This window comes from Manis pentadactyla, chromosome 9, assembly GCF_030020395.1.
Source record: "Manis pentadactyla isolate mManPen7 chromosome 9, mManPen7.hap1, whole genome shotgun sequence".
In the NCBI taxonomy this organism is placed as follows: Eukaryota; Metazoa; Chordata; class Mammalia; order Pholidota; family Manidae; genus Manis; species Manis pentadactyla.
The window spans coordinates 127,889,621-127,907,841 of NC_080027.1; the positions used below are offsets into that span (position 1 = coordinate 127,889,621).

Sequence of the window (18,221 nt, forward strand, 5' to 3'; positions counted from 1 at the left end):
CAAGAGGCACTGCGATTGCTTCCCGACCCGGCCCGAGCTGGTAATACAGGTAGACTGAGTCATAAATATTTTAGCGCTGAAGCTTGTTTTCATCCACAGTGACAGGATACTGCAGGGCCAAGGATTTTCCCCTAGGATAGGCAATTAGGGAGACGTGGGAGCGACTAGTAGAAAATTTGTGATGATCAGAAACCTGTTTTTAATTGAATACATTTAACAGCTGATCTACAATGATTAAAGAAAAGCACCACATAAAATCAAGCTTTATTTAAAATTTTTTAAAAACCTGTATTATGCAAGTATTTTTTCATTGTGAAATAGTTTTTTTTAATATCAGTTTGCTTCTTTAGCAATATTAAAGAAAAAAAGGGAATTCTCTGAAATGAATCAGAATAGGTAAGACAAGGAAAAAACAATCTTCATTGTTTGCGATCAGCCCTAATTGATCTCAGGGCATGAAAGCACCAGATGATCTCCCTCCTGGACTTTCACCAATTCTTTGACTGTCTGATAACTACTAATATTTTGCTTAGGGATATGTTATTAAAATTGGATTTTTTCCAGTTATTCATAATTGCATTTCCATTGTGTAGAGAACTGTAACTTTACAGGTTGCAAAGCCTTGTAGCAAATGCTGCACAGGTTTCCCAGGTTGACTGTCTTGCACCTGTGTCCCTGTCCGCTGCACTTAGTTCTTCCTCCCCTTTCTGCCCCTTTTCTTCCCGTCTCATCCAAGCTTTCAAAACCCCACTATGAGAAAGGAACGAAGCCCAAGCAGCCCCAGCAATGTGGTGGGGTGTGGGGGCAGGCCCTGAAAGCCGGCTGCTCCCTGGAAAATGGGGCTGATGGTTCTTCAGTCGAGTGCTGCTGGGACGTGAGAGGCCACATACAGGTGCTTCTGACATTATAAGGGGCAGAGAAATAGGTAATATCGCGGTGTTTCAGGGACAAAAGAAGAAGTGTGGCTAGGTCGCAGTTTGAGCTTTGACCAGGAAGGACTCAAAATCAAAAGGGCTTCACTCTTGCATGTTTCCCTCATAAACTTTAAATCAAGTTCTGTAAACATGAGTGCAATTTTTTATTGGCAGGGAGGGCATTCCAGGCAGAAACTGTTTGGTAAATAGAAGTTTGCTCGTTTATCTGAAGCAGAAGCAAAGTAACTGGTATTTTCAGCAAACCTTTTCTTCTCTGCATTCACTTCCAAACGGACTCAGAGAATGTGCATTTTTGGAAGTATGTGGAATAAGATGACATCTTCCCTCGGATCTCTCTTGCTTCGCTCTGTTTTGGGGGAAGAGAGAGCATATCTAAGGGGCGACTTTCCCCGTGTACCTCGTGCAGTGTTTGGTCTGGCGCTTGGCAAAGGGTTCCTGTCACGCCTGATCCTCGTAGAAGAGAAAGAACTTCCGAATCTGGTTGTTCGGGGGATTCTCTTCAAGCTGTACTTTAATCAATGACTTCTGACACCTGTAAGTGTGACAAACGTCAATATGGTGAGTAATAATTCAAACCCAGAAAATGCTAGTCCGAATCAGCCAAGCGCCTTAAAGAGAAGTGAGGACCTTGCGCGCGGCCCCTGCCTCCGCCTGCGCAGGGGTGCGGCGCCCGCCTCGACCACTAGATGGCGCCGCGAACCCGCCGACCGGGCAGGCACGCCGGCCCCGGGATTTCGCGGAGCAGAAGGGCGAGCATGCCCCTCGGCGGGTCCGCAGTCTGGCCCGCGCTCCTCCGGAAGTGGGTCTGCAAGAGGCCGCGGCCGCCCCGCTGCCGTTCGGCGCAGAAAGCCCCCCTTCTGGCGAGGAACGTGTGCCCCTTTCTGCAAACCCTCAGTCCGACCGGCCGTCTCGGGGCCCGGCCAGGAGCGGCCACATCCGGATGATCCGAAAACACATCAAGTCAAGAAGATGAAAGATGACAGACCCCCGATCAGGGCAGGTCTGCGGTGTGATTTTCCCCTGGAAAGGGCTCGGAGGGCGCTTCTAAAATCAACCCGTCAACAAGGGAAGTTGTATTCCTTGTCCGTCCATGCAAATGTGTTTTAAAAATCTACCTGTGCCAGGCAGGGATCTGGACACCGAAGGAGAGAGACACGGCCGCGTCACAAGGACTCGTGGTCTCGTTAGGAAGGTGAACAGGCACAAAATATTAGATAATGTGACAGATAAGATGACAGCAAAAAGACAGTCTGACTTCCATCACATGAGCTCCATCCTCAAGGGCCGACGTGCACTCGGCTGTGAAATGTGGACAAGAGCATCCGGGTGGAGAAACAACGTGGGAAGACCGAGACGTGCCTGAAAGAAGACACATTTGAGCGCGGACTCGTTTCCCATGCCTGGGATTGCGGGTATGCAGCAGGGCATGGAGGTCCTGAACTGATAAGGCAGGGGTAGAAATTACATCAGATTTCCTTAATCTAAAAATTCTATGAAAACCAAAGCATAAGATAGATATCTCTGAGTCCTCCTCGGGGTTGTAATGAAAAAGCAATTGAATAAATAAGTAAATGGGGGAGATGAGATAAATCTCCTGTCCAGAAGAATCCTGCATAATTTATGCAAATAACACCCTCCTGGAGGGTGTGGAGCCCACCGCCTCACCCCTCCAGTGAGTGGGGTCTGAGCTTGGTGACGTCCTTCCTCTGCAGAAAGAGGAAAAAGGAGCCACCTCCCCACCACAAAACCTGATAGACAGACCTCAGCAGGGCGACTGAGGTTAACGTTAACAGTGATAAATGTCATGTTGATGGCACTTTATCACTGTATCCTCCCCAAAACCCATTACTCCAATCAAACCAAAACAGACAAACCCCAAATGAGGAACACTGTACACACATATCTGACCAGTATTCCTCAAGACTGTCATCATCATCAAAACAAAGAAACTGTCACAGCCAAGAGAAGCCTGAGGAGACATGACAGCTGCTACCGTAGCCTGGACGGGGTCTTGGAGCAGAAGGACAGTGGGTCAAAACCAAATAAATATGAATAAAGTATGGACTTCATTTAATAGTGTAGCAATGTTGGTTCTTTGGGACAAATGCATCATACCTTGTCATGATGTTAACTTAGTAACAGGAGACACCTGGTGAAACATAACAAAAACTCTATACTACCTTTGCAATTTTCCCATACTAAAATAAAAAGTAAATCTGAGTAGCAAACTATCATTTTGAATAAAACTGTATTATTTTTTCAAATATTGTTTGTAAATGTGTTAAGTTTCTACCTCTACCTACCCTCCAAAAGGGAGGGAAGGGAGGAGAGAAAATTGATCAAGACTCTGGCTTCAAAACATCTATACATTGTGAATGACCCATAACACATCCTTATAGCACAATAAAATCATCGTGAAATAACTGAGGGAAAAGAACCTTTGCCGACGCCACGATCAATGGGCAAAGGTAAGGAATAGGTCCACGTAATACCAGAGGAGGTGAATTGTGTGCCTCACATTTTTGAGCATACCAGTAGCATTTGTGTTTAGACACTTAAGTTCTCCAAAGTCTTATTAAAATATAGACAATCAAAGGATACCACCTAAGGTGCAAGTCATTCTTACACAGCATACAAAACATGAGCTTCATCAGGCACCAGCGCCGGGCAAGGAACATCATGGACAGAACTGAGAAAGTGCTGGAGGGCTTCTGTCTTCCACATGAGCTGACACAGCCCGTTACAGAGAGCAGTGACTGGACAGGATAAACTTACTCCACCCCTTTCCAGGTGAGAAAATGAAGGCTCAGAATCCTTGCTCTCATGGCTGCAGCAGAGACAGGAGAACGGTGGTCTCAAGCCTGTTTTGCAAAATGTATTCTCTGTACATCGTGTTCTGGATGAACAGTACAGCCGGGTGGAATTGCGGAAGTTGCCCGAAATCCAGGTCTTCTGAGCTCTAGTTCTGTGTACTTGTTTCTCATTAAGGACGACGGACAGGGACTTCTCTCATCCAGGGAAATTTTTATTATTGCAAAAAAACAGTTGTTTCACTCTAGATTCTTTTTGGCTCACTCTGCAGCTTGGCTTGGCAAAAAAGAAATACCATCACTGCACCACTCCAAGGGCAAAAACACGGCGTATCCCTTAGTTGGCAGTTGAGGGGAAAGAACACCAACAGGAATACTGAGTGTGAGACCTTCCGTGCCAAGAAAAAGTCCGACTACCTTTTATTATAGTTCTCAATACATTATGGTATTAAATTTGTCTATCTACTTGATGGCTATTCATTTACTTATATGCTAAGAAACTTCTTTCATCTAAGACACTTTGTACAAAAAATCGATTGCCTTTTGAATCAGTGGCTTTGAATTATTTTAACATCGAGCAACAGTAAGATACATTTTATATAGTGACCCAATAAGCTCATACAGGCATACACATACATTTAACTACAACAGAAATTTCACAAAACAATATGTATGTTTCCTTTGTGCAATCACTCATACATTATTTTCTATTTATTATTCTCATCTATTTATTAAATTCTAGCTAAGACCCACTGATTTCCTATCATGACTTAATGTTACCTTGAATACTAATTCACAAAATACATCCATAATATTACTAAGCTAAAATGATTTTTTTAATCTTTTATATATTGGGTGTCATACTAAAACAATGTCAGGTGTATATTTAGACTCAATTCATTTTTATTGAACTAAATAAATGTTTTAACTTTCTAATTTAAATATGTGGGTCATTTGCTATAATAGCCAACCAAGTGATTTTAACATGCCTTAGGCACTGACTTTGCTTTATTTAAAAAAAACACATTAAATATACCATCAGTAAAAGTTACATGTGTATATAAATATGGTGACTCGTATACATATATATATACATATACACATATATATATATATATGGTATACAATATAGATCATAGACTAGATAAAATACATTTCTATTAATCTTGATTTCTGGAAAATTGCCTGAATATCATGAATCCTATTTACCATAGCCTTTTTAGAAATATGGTGTAAAATAATTTGAGGAGCTTTTCAGTGCCAATAAACAGATATTATGTAAGTAAACATTAAATATATTACATTTAAATACAATAATTAAATAAATTAATACATTAAATAATTATAAATTAAAGTTATATCAATTCTTTTTGTCAATGTAAACTTGATTTAACTTTTAGATGGAAATTCCATAAATACATGCTTCTTACTCTCAAGATAAATATCTAAATTTTCCTCTTCCTCTTCTTTTTCTGTCCTCTCTTCTCCCCTATTTTCCCTTCTCTCTTTTTCTTAGATTTTCTTCCCTCCATTCCCCTTTCCTTCCCGAACCCCAAGGGGCCCAGAAGACAGACATCTGCACCGGAGGACGGGGCTGCAGGGAGTGCAGAAGCCCAGAGAAGGTGCAAAAGCTTGAGTGAGAGGTGGAAGTCATCGTGATGGGGGGACTAGCACCCCAGAAATGGACATTGGAGGGGTTTTTCAACATTTTTCTCATAGTACTTTATTGAGATATAATTGACTCTATTCGTTTTAAGCGATAACAATTTGATATATGCATATATTGCAAATGATTATCAGAATAAGTCTGGTTCACAACTATCACATCACAAATTCTTTTTCTTGTCATGAGAATTTTAAGATACAACCTCTCATCAACTTTCCAATGTACAATACAGTATTATTCACCAGAGTCCCCACACTGTGCATGACATTCCTGGAGTTTATTTGTCTTATAACAGGAAGTCTGCCCCTCTGTACCACCTCCACCCTTTGGACCACTGCCACCCTCTGCCCCTGGAAACCACCAATCTGTCCCCTGTAAACCCACATCTATGTGGTCAATTAATTTATGACAAAGGAACCAAGAATATATAATGGAGAAAGAATAGTCTCTTCAATAAATGGTGTTGGGAAAACTGACAGCCACATGCAAAAGAATGAAACTAGACTCCTCCCTCACACAACACACAAAACTCAACTCAAAATGGATTAAAGATTTGAACATGAGACCTGAGCCCATAAAACTCCTAGGAGGCAACATAGGGGATAAGCTCCTAGACATTGGTCTTGGCAATGATATTTTGGATTTGACACCAAAAACAAAGGCAACAAAAGCAAAATAAACAGGAGGGGCAACATCAAACTCAGTAGCTTCTATACAGCAAAGGAAATCATCAACTAAACAGAAGTGAAGCCTACAGATTGGGAGGAAAAGTTTGCAGATCGTGTGTCTGATGTGGGACCATGTGTGTTACACCTGAGAAAATGGGGAGGCTATCCAGCCAGGGTGAGGGCTGGCCCCTGGAGGCTGGTCACATATAGGGACTTGGTTAAACAAATTAACATATTAAGAATATGGGGAAAATGTTGGAGGAGTTAGAAATATGGGAAGGGACAAGAATAGAATGAACACTGTGGTGTTGGATTGGAACTGTAAATACTGGTGTGAACTTGTGGGGTTTTTTTTTTTAGAAATTTGGAAATATCAATATAAATGTGTGAAAATGTATGAATGCTTGTGTATCTCCACCTACATAGATCAGCAGCGCCCCTGCAGCAATGAGCACAAACAGCCCCCAGATCTTGGTTTCTAAACACCATGATCCTCCAGGGCTTCCTGCAGGAAAGGATGGTTCCAGGGTTGGGGCAATGAAATTAGCAGAGGAGCCTGAACACTGGTGTTGCCAAAATGTCAGGAAGTGCTCAGAGAAAAGTGGGGACATTCTGTGTGGACACAGGAATCAGCTCAAGGAGATTCCCACTGGCAAAATCTCAGATGATTTGACCATAAAGACACAACAGTCATAAATAGTTCAACCCATTGGATAAATACAGAATTCATGAACTCACACTGATGGTTAATTATAGGATGTTTGCACAGTCTCAGAGTACCACACCACAAAATCCTTTTTACTCACAAAAAGGAAAATATAACTTTTCTATGAAGAAGGCTGAAAGACCCCCTTTAATCAAGTGTCAGAGCGAAGAGCACCATTAATGAGATGCCTGCTGCTGTGAGCCCCCAGATGGGTGTGATGAGAAGAACCCAGTGTTATTTCTATTTCATTCCTGCCAAATGCGTAGAAGGTGAACACAGTCATTAGGAAGATCCAGTACATTTACCTGGGTGCTCATCCCTCAGTGTGTGACAGTCTCCAAACCAAGCCCAGCCACCTGCTTGATTCTGGCTCCACCACTGGCCCCTCAACCCCACACCTCATCGGTCCTCAGCCTCCCTGCTTCCTGCAAAGGGACAGGTGCCTTCTCCACCAACTCACGTTATTATTTACCTGGAAAATTTTTGTTTTAATTTTAGTTTTATAAAACGTTTCTGTTAAGAGATGGGGTCAAGTGTTTATTGAAGAAACTTTGCAAAATTTGGAAAACACTATCCCAAATTACATGCTGTATTTTAGTGTATAGTGAATACAAATTTTTTTCCTATATGATTCTTGATAGATGGAGAGGTATTATGAATGGGATTATATGACCATATTATTAAGTAATATCTTATCATCTTTACCCCTTAATAATACCTGCTACATTTTTATACTAATAAAATATCATCTTATGGTATTATTTTAGTGACTGCATATTATTCCCATATTAATTTAATCTATATCAAAAATTTGGACATTGAGAGCATGTCTAATATTCCATTATAAACATTATATGCATACTTTGTATATACTCATGATTATTTCCTTATGATGTGAAATTCCTTACATAGTTTTTTTAACATTGTGTGATTGTCTTATGAATCTGTCACAAATCCACTGACACTGAGATGCAGCTATGCAAATGAAACAATAAATATTCTATACAGTTCTACCAAAGATTCCATACAGAAACTAAAATAATTCTGCAAGGGATATTCAGTATTTGGTGGATCAAATCCTTTTCTTCTGTTTCTATTCTTTAGGCATTATATTAGTCCTGTTTCACAATACTTCCCAAAATGCTTAAATAGGATTTTAGTTTTAATTAAAAATTGTTTCCCTAGTACACGAAGATCTCAAACACCCTGTCGTGCATGTGTTCCCTACATATCTAATCTCAAACACATGTGAAACATGCTAGTTTCAGTATCATACCTACAACTTTATGACTATATTTTAATTAAATCAAACTCTTCAGCCAATATAAAACGTCATCTCCTAAGTGAAAAGATACTTACCTGAATTGCTCTTCCAAATTGCTCTTCACTTGAAAGGTGCTTCAGGAAAGGAAATTTTAGGACAGAGCCTCTAAACAGAAAACCGCAACCAATCCAAGGGGCTAGGTCAGCACAGATGATGAAAAGTTAAGTAACAACACAATAGTCCAGTCATAAATATAATCATTTCCAAGAGTTGTAACAAAGCCATACATATATCATTAACTGCATGTGTGATGTATGTCCAAGATGTATTGAAACGTATAAAACAAAGGAGATGGAATGACTTTGGAAGGAAGCCTCTCCTTAACTTCCAGAAAATAAAGCCAATAGAATTCACCAACATCTGTCTTTTTCTCCACCCTGTAGAAGACGTGTCATCGCTTACCTTTCTGTTTGCTGTTCTTTCCCACTCTGCCATTGCTACATACAAATGCGTGGTTTAAATGACAGCAACGTCCATAATGTCCTTTGGGACACAAACCTGCCGGGTCACTCAGACCCTGCGCCACCATGGCTGAGGCAGCAGCCCCCCGTCACCGTCAGGCAGTGGGGTCCTCTGCTCATCCTCACGGGGGCCCACCCTCCGGCCGTGACGTCGCGTGTGGCCGCCCTGCTGGCTCCAGGACCCTGGTTCTTCCAGGGTCAGGAGGCAAGGGGTGAGGCTCCCAGCTTCACAGCACCACGGCTGGGTGTGTGGGTGTGTTTCTAACCTCACTCTTTTCCAGTGGGAATCCACCCTTGACATTCATCATCATAATTACATCTGAATTCATTTCCACATCTACATTAATTTTGTACCTAGAGAAAATTGTAGTGACATTGTGATTTGAAATATGAAGAATCTTAAAGGATTCTCAGAATGATAATTACTTTAAGATAAAATTTTTTCAGTGTTAGAATAATGCACATTCAATCCAGAATAAGATTTATTTTTCCTTTGAAAGTCATCATTACTGATGATTTGTAATATACTGATTAACATTTGGACTTCTAAACCATAACATGTACAATCTAAGTGCATACAATTTTTAAAAATAAGTAACAAAAAAATTGGGTTCTATTTCTATGTATTTCTATATTTTTTCATGTGTATGTGTGCACATACATATATCCCATGTAAATAAAAGTTGTAAGCTAATAATCCAGAACTAAATGCTAAATATAGTCTTAACAATATTGTGCTGGGTGCTGGCATAAAAATCATAAGCAATATTTGGAATTACAGAAGCTGTTTCTCCAGATCTCCAAGCAGCTGAGCTAGTAGACATCATTCATTAGATACAGATGTTGGAGAAACTATGACTCTTAGTGTCAACGAATGTTTTCTGAGACCGTCTTCTGTTTTTTAAACCAGAATAATGTCTTTCAATCTGTGAATTAATACGTGCATTATACAGGGAGGAACTTTATTAGCTAAACGTTATTCTTCATTATACCACATACCATAACGCATTTAGCGAGGCCAGGTTTGCAACACAATGTGATTATGGAGAATTTTCCTACAGACCTGCATGGAAGGTTTTTTTTAAAAGAAGAAATTAACAAGGGTCAGGCTAGAGATGGCTAAGTACTGCGGGAACGTGTGCTCATGAACCTAGTGATGGCCAAGAGGCAAGAAGCCCCCGATCCCCGTCGCCCACGCGGGCTCTCAGCCGAGTGCAGCGCTGGGCGCCGCTGAGCCTCCCGGGGCCACAGCCTCCCGGCGCCTGAGTCACCAAGTGGATGCCTGCGCCGCGGGGCACTCTCGTTCCGATGGAGGCCGCCTGGCAGGGCGAGGACGGGCCTCCCAGAGGTTGGTCAGGAAAACGGTGATCTGGTTTTTGTTGTACTAACTCAGGGAGAAACTATAGAAAAAAAATCGGAATTTTGCGCATCAATTTCTCTGCACTAAGTGGAAATGATCCCACCCAGCAGCCCTCCGAGTGACACCGAACATCTTACCAGTTAACGAGCGATGATAACGCGCCTCGGTCCCCCTGCAGGGCGCTCGAGCATTTTTGTTTGCCGGTTCGTTTTCAGTAGAGACTTTTGCTTTGCATTTCATTTTTGTTGCATTTGAAAGCTCGCCGAGACCATGAGCAAGTGTGAAGGAGAGTATTGCTCCCTAGTACGTAATCGTTGGCTTCGGTAGGGAGCAAACGCTGGCTTCGGGGAGCGAGGACGGCTGCTTTACCTGTGCACTGGGACTGTGCTCCCCACACCAGCAACAGATGTGAATAACGCAGACCCCAGATCATTATAATAAGCTCAGAAATGTCCAAATTCTTGTGTTGTTCTGAAATCATCAAATACTTAATGGTGCTTAAAATGACCCTGTGTTGGATAGAGATCAAAAACTTTACATTTTAAACATTACAAAACAAATGAAATCTTTTTAATAATTAGGTATGACTTACGTTTAATTTTATAAGATTTTCTTTTGGTGAAGCTCAATTCATTTTATACCTATTATCTCAATTCCATTTACAACTTTTCTGTGCAATCAATTCTAAAATTTTCCACACCATCACTTTTTATACACAAAGTGTTAGGATCCAGTACACAAACAAGTTTGGATTTGTTAGAAACGGCTGAGAGAGACAACAATATAATATATGAATACCATTTTGACTGTGATTTAAATGACTTGCTGTTGAAGGCAGTTCATCACAGAAATTCAAACTGGTTTCTCAAAACTATTTATATGTGTCATACACCCTGCATGGCAAGGATTCCTCTTCTCTTTCTCCAACTCTGCATCTTTTCTAAACTTTTCTACCCCACAAATAAATCCTATGCTAAACATGGGCTACATCAATCCAACTTCCAGAGATAAGATTTCAATTCCAAGTCCTAACTATTTCTTGGACGTGGATATAACTCCCGAGAGTTGTATGTTGGTCCAATTAGGAGATAAGATGAAACCGGTTCCATTTTCTTCGTTTTAGACACCTGCGGTCACTCAGTGACATACAAAGCTGTGAAGGCCCCAGAGGGTCCCCTGCTGCTTCACAGAGTGAAATCAGTGGGCAAGTATCCCCATGGCACCAGAAAAGTACACAGGATACCAAGGAACATGTCTGGAAGACCAAGTGCATTTTGCCAGAAACGCTCATAACGAGAGCACGGCCTTTCAGAAAGGAGATTCCGAGAGAGGCCGTCTATGTTGAACAGAGTCAACTGCTTATTTGGAAAGGATCTTTGCAGAGCAAGATACCGGTCTGCTCTGTTTTAGATATGTATGTCACACTGACTCAATTTCTTATAATAAATGGAATATAGGTATTGGTTCTGTTAACAAACAGACTGATACTTCATTTAATAATGCATGAACCTTGGAATCAGACAACCTGGGCTTGTATCCTGGCATTATGAGGTATTAATTAGATGATCTAAGGCAATGTATTTCAATTCTCCACATCTCAGTTTCTTTTCTAAATCAGTAAGAGTAACTACTTAGTTACTCTTAGAAACTCATATAAAGTACTTACTCGGCACATTTTTGAACCTTGACAAGCACTCAGTGAATGATGGCAACAATATGGAGCCCCCGCCGGTCCCCAGAAAGGCTTCTTTCCCCCCGTAGCTCTGCTTGGGGCCCTTGGGTGGGCATATAACCGCCCTCAGTCTAAGTCCCTGCAGTCACAGTTGCTGCAGGATCCCCACCACAACCCTTACCGACTGTGATTTTCTGGTTAGTACCTGAGGATTCCGATTAGCAGCTGAAACCAGGCAGGACATTCCCAGAGCTTCCTGAGATGTTGTGTGTGGAAGCACACTGTTTACCTAGAGCTTTTCAGTTTTGTGTAATTAAGTCGTTAGCTTTTAATGCTCCTCAAGCAGTACTTGGGCCATGAGCAGCCCGGGAAATCATACAAGTCACTGTCGGCTCTGCTCAGTACCCGCACCCAGCTAGGACCATACTTGTTTTATGGTATCAGCAGAGCTGTTTCTGGCCCAGAGTGGTTCCTGGGATGCCTGGCTTAATCGCTGAAGGGTCCTTAGGTAACACCTGCGTGAAACGCTCCCCAGAGCATCAAACAGAACAAAGCATTGAAGGCCATGGAGCCGACCCTTGGCGCTCACACATCTAAGATTCAGGCTTCAGCTCTCAGGGAACCTCTGAAGTCGTGGTGGTGAGGCAGCTCGTGACTGTCTGACAGCGCAGATTTGATCAGTCCGGTGCTCTGAGTATGACTCGTGGCGATGAGGTGCTTAACTAGCAGAGGCCCTGATGGCAGCCACCGCGCCTCCCGGCTTTCTTGTTCTCTGCACCGCCCCCCCCCCCCACACACACACCCTTATTCTCATTACAGGTCTAAAGAGGCTGCTTAATAGTGTTGGCTACTCTAGTTTCTACACTTCATGTAGAAACTACATCTCTAGATTAGGAGATTCAAGAAAGCCCGGGAAATATTCATCAACAATATCGAATATCCACTATATTTCATATTCCAAAAGGTGAGGAACTTTATAAAACACTATTTCAAAAACACTTCTGACATCTAATGTTGGAATATGTGATTCTAATGGGAGCATTCTCATCTAGAATACTTTTTTATTTTAATACACTGACATCAATACCTTGCTAATTCCACAGTGTGCAACGTGAATGGGTTATTTCTCCCTCAAGCGAGTCTTTGTTCCACAGTCGTGAGAAGCCCAGGCCCTTTTCCCTCATGACACTTGCTGTCCCCAGGGAGCCGGCTCCATCCGTGTGGCCCGGAACGACTCACCGCCAGGCCCCGTCCCTCCGGCAGGAGGACGTCGAGAAGGGGACAGTGCGCCTCATCTCCTTAAAGCGTCACCTGGAGGTTTACCCATTCCATGTGTTCCCATCTCGTTGACCAGTGCCTCGTCACTCAATCCACAGGGAGGCTGGAAATGCAATCCTTACTGTCACCCAGAGGGTGTCGCGGGACAGGCCCCATGCCCGCCACTCAGCCTTACTGCCATGCGAAGCACCGAAGATAAGTGGCGATCTTACCTCACCTTAATTTCAAGCACAATGAGAATGGGATGCGTGGAGATAATAAGTGGTTAGATTGAACGTCGCTGAGCTCAGAAACCAGAATTGTTCATCCTTTGCTCTCAGCAGCTCTGGGTTGACTTCTTGGGGTCACTTGCGCTTCTCAGCCTCCCCGGCCATCCGAGCACCACTCACTTCACCGGGTCCCAATTGCCTTTATAAAACTGAAGATCAGAAAAATCATTCGTGGCAGTTAGAAATATGAAAGGGAAGAGATTAGGTACATTCAACATGTTAATAAATTTAAACTCAATGATGGACCGATCCACTGTATCACCTTGAACTAGAACCATCTGCTGCTCCCTCCCACCTGATGCTCCGGCCACCTCGCCCCCAGGGAAACGAGAAGCCCTCTGCCGGTGCATATCGGCCGGCTCTGGGTCTCCGCCTCTCGGCACAGAAGGAGGGAAACCGGGCGTGTTTCAGTGACATTCATTCATACCCACTTCTGCCAGAGAAATCTCTTCCTTCACCACCCTCCTCTGCACCAAACACACACCTGGAAGGGCTCGGAGAGGGCTTGAAGAAAGGTAGAAACACGTATAAAGAATACTTAAGAGCAAAGCAAAAAAGGAAAGATGAATACAAGTGAAATTAAATATTTAAGTTTCAAGGCAAGAGGAAGGAAAGAAGTGTCTGATAAAGGGGCTGACTGTGAGCACAGCTGTGCAATTCTCTGGCAAAATACCAGGAGGAAAACCCCGGTGCAGATGAAAATATCCTCAGTAAGTAAATTCAGCCAAAGGCCTTCTGCCAATTTCAGAACAAACTTAAAATTCTGGTATTTTTGGTTATGAATGCTCATGGTCAATAAAAAGGTTAAAAATCCTGCTATGTCTAATAAAAATAATAGAAGCCATTGTTGGAGGCAAAGAATTCCTTTTTACAAACACACAAATGCTCTCACACACAAATTGTATATAGGATGAGGAAAATCAGAGTATTTTTAATAGTAATTATCTTTCAGGCTCTTATTCTGTAGTCAGTTCTTTTTTTTTTACCAAAAGCCAAACTTTGTGTGTATTTCTTCTTTGAGTGGAAGAGAAAGGTTAAGGGCGTGGAGAAGGGCTGGTCTCCACTCCCCTGAACAATACAGACCTGACAAGGGGCGACTCCTTACTCACCAGGTGGGGAGGGCTGTGGCGAAGCTTTCGCTACTGATTTGCTTTTTCTCGGTTTATTTCCTGAAGCCTATCCAAATGATCTTAAGAAGAAATGTCACAACTGTTTATTGTTTATTTTCTGAATAAATGTTGCTCGCCAAATGGCACAATGATACACACCTTACCATTAATTATGACTGGTTTTTGTTGGGTTTGGTTTGTTTTACTTTGTATCAGCTTAAAACAGTAGCCATGTTTCACATTAGGTCATATCATTGTTTTCTTGTCACAGGGAAATAGTCACTGAATGTCTACAAATCAAACAGCCTAAATCTCCAGCCCTCCTTAAGTCTTTAAAAACTAAATGTGTATTGAGAATATGTTATGCAAAAAGCACCACTTTAAAAACGTCCCTGAAACTGACCCTACCTCAGTTATCACTGGTATGTATCCCCCACCCACACTCAGGGCGAACCCATTAGACAGCGGTGTCCCTCCCCTCTTGCTCTCACACCCCCGGCTGCCCATCCACAGGTCAGCCCAGCACCACCTCTGACACGTGTCCTAACCTGACGCCTCCCACCCTCCCCACTGCTGACTTTCGGATCCCTTGTCCGGAACAGAGCCCGTTTCCTGTCACCCTTGCCCCCTGATACCTCACCCTTTCAGCGGTCTTTCTAAAGCATGAACGGCATCATTGCCCATCCCTGCTTGTACCTCTGCTATTGCTTCCCACTGCAATTGGAATAAAACGAACCCCTCACTTTGCCTACAAGATCCCACAAGGGCTCCCATCTCTCTGACCTTATCTTTTCCTGCCCTTCACCCCATTCAGTTTGCTTCAGGTGCCTGGGGCCTCCACGTATTCTCCAAACACATAAAGCTTATCTTTTTCATGGGAAATGTGCCCCTGTTCCTGCTACCCGAACTCCTTTCCCCAAGGGTCAGCTGTGCGGCCTCTGTCTCAGGAAGTCTTCCCTGACTGTCCCAGGCACAGTAGGATGGCCAAGGGTTGGAAGAATCACACTTACAGGTAATGTTGCCCACATACAAATTAACAGAACACTATCAGAACACTAAAGAGAAGTGATTTTGCGCCGTGTGGATTTGTGTGTTGAGCAGGCTAGGAGAGCGTAGCTAAGAATCGTGATGAAGCTCAGTGTTGGGAAAGAGCAGAGGTCTGGAGTGGAGCCGTCTGCATATAAGTCCCAGCTCTTTCATACACTATGTGACCTTGAGAAAATCACTTAACACGTTCTGAAACTTGGCTTCCTCATCTGTGAAATGTGTATAAAGTATCAGACATAGTGCCAGAGAGATGAGACCAGCTTCCAGGGTCCTGACAGGCACGCTGCACACTGTGGCTGTGGGCAAACAGGCGCTAGATACAATCAGCTGGAAATTGCAGGGGTGGAGGACTTGAATCTCACATGTCTAGACCGACTTACTTTGTTTGCTACCAGTACATGTTGTAAAGCTGTGGATGGCTCGCTTGGGGTACAGATCTTGCAGACTTTTTCATATAAAGGTTTCAGGAGTTGCGCTGACCACGAGGCATGGAGCGAGGAGTTTTAGGCAGAAGCAGCCATGTCACCCTGAAGATTTCAAGGGTGTTTATGGCAGCAGCAGTCATCCAGCTCTCCCACAGATAGGCAGCTGGGTGGACGGCCAGGGGACAGAGCAGACTTCCAAGTCGAATACGTTTCTATAAACCATCCGGAAAAAAAAATCAAACGTATGCATTTGTTGTAAGAATTACACCACCTGTGTCCCACGGATACGGTAGCTGCCGCACTTAATAGGGCTGGAATTTTGTTTCCATTTGTTTCTCCCATTCTCACATGTGACCCTTTCTCTCTGACTCTGTGTGTGTGTGTGTGTGTGCACACATGTGTAGCTTAAGTATGTTGTTAGTACTTCTCTGAAGGAAAAAGTAACCAGCCTATAACACATGACTAAGTAAGGATAAGAGTGGCTCCCAGTTATTCGAGTAACAGACCTTTGTCAAAGTCCCCACACCCAGTTTAACATCCAGACTGAGTCACAGGCACACGAACAAAAAGGAAAAAGCTGCAGCCTCATCTCACTGGGTGGGCCGGCACTGTAAATATCTGAGTGCAGTTTGAGATATAAAAACTGTGTTAAAATAACGTAAGAATGAATCTATTCATTCTGCAAATACATGTGGGTGTCTGGGAGTAGATCCAAGTGCTGCAGTGAAGACGCAGAATCGCATAAAAGGATGAGACCCAAGCCCCCTGGCCTGTGGGGCCCGTTCGCTCGCCGCCCCATCCTAGAGCCAGTGAGTGTGCCGATCCTGTGAATTCTTTGACCCAAATGATGGGCTCAGGGTCAGCGGCGTGGCCTCCCCTCCCTGCTCTGCCCGCCCTTCACCGTGTGGTTGGGGCAGGGACAGCGTCTCCCAGCCTTACCTCCAGGCTGCACATCGTTCTGTCTGATGGCCCCGGGGCCCCCAAAACACTATGATCCATGATTATACCGAACACTACCTGGGGTGCAAGGAAAAAACCTGAGGTCAGAACGCTCGCACTAAGAGCCTTCACACTTCAATAGGCGTGGGTTTCCTGCCCTGTTATGTCAAATATATTATCTTTTTACAACTATTTATTTCCCACATTAATATTTAGAATTGAGTTGAAGAGAAGATGAAAGCTGTTTGGGACACAATTATTTTCATTTTTTAATTTCACTACAAATGATGGTCTAAGATTTTATCCACGAAACTGTCTAAATGTCAAGTATTATCTGTGTGTGTTTGGTGGACAATCCAGTACGAAGAACTTTCCCTCTGATCTTCCAAAAAACTACCGGGAAACATTTCTATGGGGTCAGTTGTCTGGTTTCAATACAACCTTATTTAAGCGGAAGACCATTTTCCCCGAACATACACCTACTACGCTCACCGCGATCCTCTGCCCTGGAGTCCCGGCTGGTTTACTTTCATGCAGTTCAGGCAGATTAGCCCCCGTAAGGGTCGCCGTCAGGCAGAGGCTTCAGCTCTGTCTCTAACGGCGACAAAAGCCCCTTTTTAAAAGTAGTGATGCGGTATCCAGGTCACATCTTGATAATCACTTTAGAACAGAGAGTGAAAAATGGCATATGGAATCTTGTTTTTCCTTCCCCTCGCGTCTCCTTTTATTCCCTGACGATGTCAGGACGCCGCCTCCATTCAGGTGGCAGGACTGCGCTGAATGAAGGCGGACCTGCCCCTCGGCAGGCGTCTCTCCAGCTCAGTCACCCTGCGTTCGCCCGGCTAATCAGCATTCCTCGGAGCGGGAGCGCTGAGTGGCAGGTAACCATGGAGAGCCACACTCCTGTAGGTGATCGGCGAGAGCCCAGCTTTTCTTTTTAATGAATAATTAGAAAAGCCTTAAAGAAAAAGCATAGCATTTACTGGTGTGCGCGGTTAGCCCAGGGTGGGCATGCTGGGGGAATGGGAGCTGGGTCAGAAGAAAATCTGGTGCCATTTCTAAAGGAAGAGAGGAAAACTCCACGATCGCCAGATACAGGAGAGGTGTGGACTGTCCTCCCCAAGAAAGGGCACCCCAGAGGAAAACACGGAAAGGACAAGGGCCGTCTCAGAGTCCACTGAGATGGTGACGCTCTCGTGTCCAGAATGTGAGAAATAACGCTGTATTTATTAACAATAGGAGGTTATTTTGCCATTTAGAAGATATTAGAATTAGGGCTTTGGGAAAAAATATGCAGTTAATGCTGAATAATACTTATCTGATAAATCTTGATTGCTGCTGATGAAAGATATACTAAAAAAATAAAAAGGTAACCTATTTCAATCCTAAGAAATATTGGAAAAATCCCCTGAGTACACAGACACCAGATCTGAACTTGAGAATTGATGTCAGCAGGCACTGGTGTCTCTCTCACAAAGTGAATATTCTAAGTAGGGCAGAGCGGTGCATCAAGCGTTGTCACCTCAGCGTGGGAGCCTAGATTCAGAGAGAA

General features: G+C 43.4%; 1 long non-coding RNA gene across 1 annotated transcript; it reads right to left on the reverse strand.

The window, feature by feature from the left end:
• Positions 1 to 15,716: 15,716 nt before the first annotated feature.
• Positions 15,717 to 17,260, reverse strand: LOC130684751 (uncharacterized). Its single transcript, XR_008999089.1, has 3 exons — positions 17,162 to 17,260; positions 16,670 to 16,747; positions 15,717 to 15,942 (listed from the first exon to the last, which is right to left on the reverse strand). It is a non-coding gene; the product is annotated as an uncharacterized LOC130684751 (long non-coding RNA).
• Positions 17,261 to 18,221: the final 961 nt, after the last annotated feature.